Here is a 9732-nt window from a genome sequence, read left to right as displayed (position 1 = left end):
ATTTAGTTTTGTAAGAAACTACCTTCGAGGTGCGGTGGCTCACACCTACAATCCCAGCACTTTGGGAGGCAGGGGTGGGTGAATCATCTGAGGTTAGGAGTTGGAGATCAGCCTGACCAACATGGTGAAATCCCGTCTCTACTAAAAATACAGAAAATTAGCCAGGCATGATGGTGAGCAACTATAATCCCAGCTACTTGGGAGGCTGAGGCAGGAGAATCGCTTGAACCCAGGAGGCAGAGGTTGCAGTGAGCCAAGATCACGCCATTGAACTCCAGCCTGGGCGACAAGAGCAAAATTGAAAAATAGTTATTTTATGTTTTGGATAACAGTCCTTTAGCAGATTTCTCTTTTGCAAATATTTTCTTGCACTCTGTGTCTTCTCATTCTCTTGTCAGTGTCTTTGCAGAGAAGTTTTGTGTTGTTGTTTTTTTTTTTTTTTTTTTTTTTTGAGACTGAGCTCTCTCTTTTGCCAAGCTAGAGTGCAGTGGCACGATCTCAGCTCACTGCAACCTCTGCCTCCTGTGTTCAAGCGATTCTCCTGCCTCAGCTTCCCAAGTAGTGGGGACAACAGGGGCACCACCATGCCCAGCTAATTTTTGTATTTTTAGTAGAGACAGGGCTTCACCATGTTGGCCAGGATGGTCTCGATCTCCTGACCTCATGATCCGACTGCCTTGGCTTCCCAAAGTGCTGGGATTACAGGCATGAGCCACAGTGCCCGGCTGAGAAGTTTTTAATTTATTTATTTTTGAGACAAGGTCTGCTTTGTTGCCCATGCTGGAGTGCAGCGGTACAATCACAGCTCACTGCAGCCTCAACTTCCTGAGCTCAAGTGATCCTCCCACCTCAGCTTTCCAAGTAGCTGAGACCAGAAGCACACACCCCGACACCTGGCTAATTTTTAAAATTTTTTTGTAGACACAGGGTCTTGCTATGTTGCCAAGGCTGGTCTCAAACTTATAGGCTCAAGCCTCCCAAAGTGTTGGGATTACAGGCATGAGACACCATGACCAGTAGAAGTTTTTAATTTTAATCAAGTCCAGCTTATAAATTTTTTTTTTTTTTTTAAAGACGGGGTTTCACCATGTTGGTCAGGCTGGTCTTGAACTCCTGACCTCAGGTGATCCGCCTGCCTTGGCCTCCAAAGTGCTTGGATTACAGGTGTGAGCCACCACACCTGGCTGCCAGCTTATCAGTTATTTATTTCATGGATCATGAACGTCGTTACCAAACCCAAGCTCATCTAGATTTTTTCCCATGTTGTCTTCTAGGAGTTTTATAGTTTTGCACTTTACATTTACATCTATGATCCATTTTGAGTTAATTTTTGTAAAGAATGAAAGATGAAAGGTCTATGCTTAGGTTCACTTTTTTTGTATGTGGATATCCAGTTGTTCCAGCACTATTTGTTGAAAAAGAGTATCTTTTCTCCATTGTAGTGCCTTTTCTCCTTTGTCAAAAATAAGTAGACTTATTTTTGTGTGGGCCTATTTCTGGCCTCTCTATTCTGTTCCATTGATATATTTGTCTATCCTTTAATCAATACCACACTGTTTTTTTTTTTTTTTTTTTGAGACGGAGTTTCGCTCTTGTTACCCAGGCTGGAGTGCAATGGTGCGACCTCGGCTCACCGCAACCTCCGCCTCCTGGGTTCAGGCAATTCTCCTGCCTCAACCTCCTCAGTAGCTGGGATTACAGGCACACGCCACCATGCCCAGCTAATTTTTTTTTTGTATTTTTAGTAGAGACGGGGTTTCACCATGTTGACCAGGATGGTCTCGATCTCTTGACCTCGTGATCCACCCACCTCGGCCTCCCAAAGTGCTGGGATTACAGGCTTGAGCCACCGCGCCCGGCCGGGCATTTTCTAAACTGGGATGACACTGGCATCATCCCCATCAACCAGTACATCACAGAGATGGTGCGGCACACCCTGGACACCCACCAGCACTCCATCCCAGCTGTCCTGGAGATCCCCTACAAGGAGCACCCGTATGATGCCTCCAAGGACTTGATCCTGCGCAGGGCCAGGGGCATGTTCACTGCCGAAGTCCTGCGCTAGAGGACTCCTCACAGCCCTCAGCCCTTCCCTCGTTTCCAGGCCTCTCCCCAGGCTTGCCATCAGCCTTCTTTATATTTTGAACCTCTGATTTCCGATTCCCTGCCCCTTCCCACTCCATTAAGAGGCTAGATGAGGCACTTCTAGGTTGCTGGGGCTCTGCTGTTAAAATCAAGGCTGGTTAAGGAACAGGAAGCCCAACCATCTGCTCTCTCTACTACCTCTCCCCTGTCCTGTTAAACAGTGTCATTGTTGATGTTAAATTAAAGTCATGTTCTTGCTTCTCTCCAAAAAAACCCAAAAAACAAAAAAGCAAACAAACAAAAGAACAAAATCATGTCCTATGCAGCAATATGGATACAGCTCGAGGCCCTTATTCTAAGCAAATTAACACAGGAACAGAAAATCAAATATTACATGCTCTCACTTATAAGTGGAAGCTAAACATTGGGTGCACATGGACATAAGATGTAAACAATGGACACTGAGGACTCCAGAGCAGGAGGGAGAGAATGGGGAAAGGGTTGAGAAAACTACTGGGTTCTGGTGGGACACCGTGGCTCATGGATGTAATCCCAGCACTTTGGGAGGCCAAGGCAGGTGGATCACCTGAGGTCAGGAGTTCAAGACCAACCTGGCCAACATGGTGAAACCCCATCTCTACTAAAAATACAAAAATTAGCCAGGTGTGGTGGTGCATGTCTATAATCCCAGCTACACGGGAGGCTGAGGCAGGAGAATTGCTTGAACCCGGGAGGCAGAGGTTGCAATGAGCTGAGAGCATGCCACTGCACTCCAGCCTGGGTGACAAAGTGAGACTCTGTCTTAAAAAAAAAAAAAAAAAAATCCTGGGTTCTATGCTCACTACCTGGGTGACAGGATTAATCATGTTCCCAAACCTCAGCATCACACAATATACTCTTATGACGAACTTGCACATGTACCTCCAAATCTAAAATAAAAGCTGAAATTATAAATGAATTAAATTAAATACTTTATTGTGGGGATCTCATAGAACTTACAGAAAACATTTGCCTTATGCCTTAAAACCAACTTTGCAGTAAGGTAAGATCAACTAGCAGCATTCTCACAGAAAAACAAAGTTGATCAAATCATTTACACTCCCTCCCATAAGCCATAACTATGTGACAACACATGGCCACAGTTGGCTGCAAAAGAAGGTAGAAAAAAATAGTCTTTTTTGAGGTTTTTCTCTGGACTTGGAGTCTTGCTCTGTCACCCAGGCTGGAGTGCAATGGCGCAATCTCGGCTCACTGCAACCTCCATCTCCCAGGTTCAAACGATTCTCCTGTCTCAGCCTCCTGAGTAGCTGAGATTACAGGTGTGCACCACCACGCCTGGCTAATTTTTGTATTTTTAGTAGAGACTAGGTTTCACATGTTGGCCAGGCTGGTCTCAAACTCCTGACCTCAGGTGATCCACCTGCCTCAGCTCCCCAAAGTGCTGGGATTACAGGCGTGAGCCACCGTGCTTGGCTGAAAATATCTAGTCTTCAGCTGAGCAGCATGTGCCTTTAGAGGCAAACTAAAAAGTCTATTACTACAATCAAAACAGAAGAATGGGACAAACTCACTATCTCTGTCACATACTAGGTCAGCTATAGTCAGTGAGTAGGTGTCACAGAGTTTCGACAGATTCCCTGAAGAGGATATTTGTTGCATGCCTCCCCATCATTCATTCTGTCTTTTCTCCTTCCTAATAGTGCCCTTAATTTCCCAGCCTGATGGCTTAGATAGAATGGGCAACTCCCCCTGTGCTAGAGTGCTCTCATGTGAAGAAGGACATGTTTGCTTCCCCTTCCACCATGATTGTAAGTTTCCTGAGGCCTCCCCAGCCATGCTAAACTGTGAGTCAATTAAACCTCTTTCCTTTGTAAATTACCCAGTCTCAGGTATGTCTTCTTTGTTTTTTTTGAGACGGAGTCTCACTCTGTCGCCCAGGCTGGAGTGCAGTGGCATGATCTTGGCTCATTGCACCTTCACCTTCCAAGTTTAAGTAATTCTCCTGCCTCAGCCTCCTGAGTAGCTGAGATTATGGGTTTACAGGTGCGCACCACCATGCCTGGCTAATTTTTGTATTTTTTAGTAGAGACGGGGTTTCACCATGTTGGTCAGGGTGGTCTCAAACTCCTGACCTCATGATCCACTCACCTTGGCCTCCCAAAGTGCTGGGATTACAGGCGTGAGCCACCGCACCCAGTTCCTCAGGTATGTCTTTATTAGCAGCTTGAGAACAGACTAATACAGCATGTTCTACCCTCTGGCCACAGTGATCTGTGTAAGGGACAGACATAGAACCCAATCTGCACCAAGGAGAAATTTTCTGGGGTTCCTGGGAAAGAAGCTTCCTCTCTTTCCTCAGGGAAAGCTATGGGAGGAGATTCTCTTCCTCCTGATGGTAGGGTGTAGACATAAGGTCTGGAACTGCTGCAGCTAATACTACTGTCAGAAGGAGGATCCCACTTAACGAGGAAGTCAAAGCCAAAAAAGGAACAGCAGAGAGAACGGCAGAGAAACAAAACAAGAACACTGATGACGTCTTGAACTTCTGGATCAAACCACAGCTGAAATTAGTCCTACATCAGTCCTACTAGATGTTTTGATCTGCTTGAACTGATAAATTCTCTTTTTGTTTCAGTAGAGTTGGGTTTTCTGTTACCTAGTACCATGAACTCAGAGTATGGCAAGCAATAATGACATATTTAATACTATTAATATCATTTTTAGAATTTACATTATACATTTTCCCTTGAAAAGAAATATTTTGGCCTGGTGCGGGCTCACACCTGAAATCTCAGCACTCTGGGAAGCCAAGATGGGCGGATCACGAGGTGAGGAGATTGAGACCATCCTGGCCAACGCAGTGAAACCCTATCTCTACTAAAAACACAAAAAGTTAGCCAGGCATGGTGGTGGGTACCTGTAGTCCCAGCTACTCAGGAGGCTAAGAAAGAAGAATCGCTTGAACCGGAAAGGTGGAGGTTGCAGTGAACCGAGATCATGCCACTGCACTCCAGCCTGGGTGACAGAGTGAGACTCTGTCTCGAAAAAAAAAAGAAGTTTTTTATGGGGCTGGGAGCAGTGGCTCATGTCTGTAATCCCAACACTCTGGGAAGCCTAGGTGCGCAGATTACTTGAGCCCAGGAGTTCAAGACCAGCCTGGGCAACGAAGTGAAACTCCGTTTCCACAAAAAATACAAAAAAATTAGACGATCATGGTGACGTACTTCTGTAGTCCCAGCTATGCGGCAGGCTGAGGCAGGAGGATCACTTGAGCCCAGGAGATAGAGGTTGCAGTGAGCCAAGATTGTGCCACTGCACACCAGCCTGGGCAACAGAGTGAGACACTGTCTTTAAAAAAAAATGAGGCAGGGGACAGTGGCTCTGGCCAGGTTGTGGTGGCTCACACCTGTAGTCCCAGAACTTTGGAAGGCCCCAAGACAAGTAGATTACTTGAGGTCAGGAGTTCAAAACCAGCCTGGCCAACATGGTGAAACTTTGTCTCTACTAAAAATATAAAAATTAGCCAGGCATGGTGGCCCACGCTTGTAATCCCAGCTACTTGGGAGGTTGAGGCAGGAGAATCGCTTGAACTCGGGAGGCTGAGGTTGCAGTAAGCCAAGATGATGCCATTGCACTCCAGCCTGGGTGACACAGTGAGACTCTGACTCAAAAAAAAAAAAAAAAAAATTTCCAAAACTTACAAACCAGTTTGTAAGCATATTTAATGAAAATTATTTAGACTTATGTCAAGACTTCCCCATTTTGGGGTTTTTTTTTTATTTCATCCTTGGGGAGTCAAAACAATTTTCCTAAAAAAAAAAAAAAAAAAAGGAGCCACAGTGTTATTTCAAAATCCAAACTTTCTCAGAAATGCAATTCTGTTGCCCTTAACCACAAAATGCAACTTAGACATGTTATAATTTTTTTGGTTGACAAAGCTACCTTACTCCTTTGTCTTCTAACATTCAGTATTTCAGAGAAGACTCTGGCCACACCAATTTTTGCTCCTTTCTAAGTAGCCTTTTTATTTTTTTGAGATGAAGTCTTGGTCTTGTCCCCCAGGCTGGAGTGCAATGGCATGAGCTCGGCTCACTGCAGCTTCCACCTCCCAGGTTCAAGCAGTTCTCCTGCCTCAGCCTCCTGAATAGCTAGGATTTCAGGCACCCACCACACCCAGCTAATTTTTGTATTTTTAGTAGAGATGGGGTTTCACCATGTTGGCCAGCTGGTCTCGAACTCCCAGCCTCAGGTGATCTGCCCACCATGGCCTCCCAAAGTGCTGGGATTACAGGCATGAGCCACCGTGCCCAGCCTCTAAGTAGCCTTTTAAATTCTGCCTAAAGCTGGGGAGAGATAGCAAGGGGAGAAATGCCAGATGTAGGTGATGGGGAGGAAGGCAGCAAATCACACTGCCACGTGTGTTCCTATGCAACAATTTTGCATGTTCTTCACATGTACCCCAAAACCTAAAATGCAATAAAATAAATAAATGGGAAAAAAAAATTCTGCCTAGATGTATCCTTTAATTCAAATATTTTGTCAGGATGAAACTATGAACTGCTGACTTTTAACATTTTACCCGCGATGCAGTATATCTTTCAACCCACTGACCCTAGTGGATCTATCTATGCTCAGTGATGTCTTCTCCTAGTGCAGATGTTTTAACTGTGGTGTCACTTCCACCACCTCTATTCTTGTCCTTTGGAGCAGTCAGTTTCTCAATTCTTTTTTTTTTTTTTTTTTTTGAGATGGAGTCTTGCTCTGTCACCCAGACTGGAGTGCAGTGGCACAATCTCAGCTCACTGCAACCTCTACCTCCTGGGTTCAAGAGATTCTCGTCCCTCAACCTCCTGAGTAGCTGGGATTACAGGTGCCCGCCACCATGTTTGGCTAATTTTTGTATTTTTTGTGAAGATGGGGTTTCATCATGTTGGCCAGCCTGGTCTTGAACTCCTGACCTCAGGTGATCTGCTCGCTTCAGCCTCCCAAAGCGCTTCAATTACAGGCATGAGCCACCGTGCCTGGCCAGGAGCAGACAGTTTCTTTACTCTAAATTGCTGCTCTCTCCCAACATGTATCCTCATCCCTTTGATTGTTTTTATTGCTGGTCCTTTTTCTAATTTTTTTTTTTTTTTGAGATGGAGTCTTGCTTTGTCACCCAGACTGGAGTGCAGTGGCGCAATCTTGAATTTGACGCTTTTCCTCTGAATTCGAGACTTTTGTCAAGTTTGTCCTCTGCATCCTTCATTTACTTTTTCTGAATTTCAATCCTGTTCTTCACTGCTTCTGATGTGGACTTAATTTTCTTTGTGCATGTTGAGAGAATTCTCCCTTCTCTCCCTCAAATATGTGCTAGTGCCTTTTCATCTCAGGCTTTTCTTTTCTTTTTGAGACAGAGTTTCATTCTTATTGCCCCGGCAGAAGTACAGTGGCACAATCTTGGCCCACTGCAACCTCTGCCCCCAGGGTTCAAGTGATTCTCCTGGCCCAGCCTCCCAAGTAGCTAAGACTACAGGTGCCCACCACCATGCCTAACTACTTTTTGTATTTTTAGTAGAGACAAGGTTTTGCCATGTTGGCCAGGCTGGCCTCAAACTCCTGATCTCAGGTGATCCGCCTGCCTTGGCCTCCCAAAGTGCTGGGATTACAGGCGTGAGCCACCACGCCCGGTCAGCCTTTTCTTTCTTAAGGTATTTTGTTCCTACTTCCAGGAAAATTCTAGCGATGGTACCAAAAATCTTCCTGAAAATCTCTTGCAAATCCTATGGTAAGTATTTCTCCAGAGTACTGTTTCTTTCAGTCTTCAGAATAATGTACCCTTCCCTTGTTTTGAGAAAATTTTTCAGAATCCCTACAATGTTTTGTTAACATTATTAACATTATTTCATTCATCCAGAGCTGTATAAAAATAATGTAATAAGGCTGGGCATGGTGGCTCATGCCTGTAATCCCAGTACTTTCAGAGGCCGAGGTGGGTAGATCATGAGGTCAGGAGATCAAGACCATCCTGGCTCACATGGTGAAACCCTGTCTCTACTAAAAATACAAAAAATTAGCTGGGCATGGGGGCACATGCCTGTAGTTCCAGCTACTCGGTAGGTTGAGGCAGGAGAATCGCTTGAACCGGGGAGGCAGAGATTGCAGTAAGCTGAGATCGCACCACTGCACTCCAGCCTGGGTGACAGAGCAAGACTCCGTCTCAAAATAATAATAATAATAATAATAATAATGTAATGAATGCCTGTGGACCACCCACCCACACAACTATGTTTTTCTCTTCGTTCATCCTCAAAAGAGGCACCATCGCTCAGAATCAGCTTGAGTAACTTGTAGACAAATAGGTGGCTAGCTCTTGGCCTGGCTCTCTGCCCATCCGGACAATGGCTGAATCCCCTCTTCAGGTCCACGGTTGGAAGGGCCGCTATTTGGGATATGACAGTTGCTCTCGTAGTTCAACATCAGTTCTGGCGACTCAGCGTGTCTCGTTGGCCACCTCCTGAGGACCCGGATTCTCTGCCTCTGCTTCCCAGTCCTTGTGCTTCTCCCTCTGGCACTGTTTCTGAATAACTGTTCTCTACACACTTCTCATGCCATGGCTTCTGCTCATTTATGGTTTCAGTTGCCTCTGGCTTTTGCTCACTCCCTTCTTGCATACCACTCTCAGTTTGAAGCCACCCTAGTCTCTGATGACTCTCTCAGGTTGTCTCACAGACAAATTTCCCAATAATGAAGATACAATTGGTTGATTGGTCATTTTCTAGTCAGTGGACCTCTGTTGGATGGAGTTCTCACCTCAAGAGACCTCATAGGCCTCTGGCTACATGTCTGCTTTTGGATCAGCTACTTGTTCCTCAGTCAACCAGCCGTGGCCTGGATAAGGGGGTCTGTTTCAGGAACCTATTACTGGGCAACAGACCATCCCCCCCGATAAAGTCTTTTTTTTTTTTTTTTTTTTTTTTTTTGAGATGGAGTCTCGCTGTGTCACCCAGGCTGGAGTGCAGTGGCATGATCTTGGCTCACTGTAATCTCCACGCCTCCCAGGTTCAATCGATTCTCCTGCCTCAGCCTCCTGAGTAGCTGGGACTACAGGCACGCACCCCATGCCCAGCTAATTTTTGTGTTTTTAGTAGAGAAGGGGTTTCACCATATTAGGCTGGTCTCGAACTCCTGACCTCGTGATCTGCCCGCCTCGGCTTCCCAAAGGGCTGGGATAACAGGCGTGAGCCACTGCGCCTGGTCAGTCTTAGTGTCATAAAAATATAAGCATTTATTTCATTGATACACAGGTATGAGTTGGCTGGGGGTCAGGTGATCCAGGGTGGGATCCAATGTGAGCCTTTAGCTTGCATCTTACACCTTCATTTTACCAGTGGGATAACTCAGGCATGTTCTTCTCATGGCAATGATAATGACACAGCGTGGCAAGTGGCACCACACAATGCCTCTGAAGCCCTAGGCTCAGAACAGGGATATTGTCACTGCTGCCCACATTCCATTCCACCCTTACGGTAGGAGGTACATGCTACCTCTAGTGGGAGGCACCAGAAATGGCATAGCAAAGGGCATGGACTCAGGGAGAATCGAAGAACTGGAGCAGACAGTTCCGTTTTTTATCACAGGATCACATGGTCATATGGCTCTCAGCAT

This window comes from Sapajus apella, unplaced genomic scaffold (genome assembly GCF_009761245.1).
Source record: "Sapajus apella isolate SASKATOON/1434 unplaced genomic scaffold, GSC_monkey_1.0 scaffold186, whole genome shotgun sequence".
NCBI classification, from domain to species: domain Eukaryota; kingdom Metazoa; phylum Chordata; class Mammalia; order Primates; family Cebidae; genus Sapajus; species Sapajus apella.
This window is presented reverse-complemented; position numbering follows the sequence as displayed.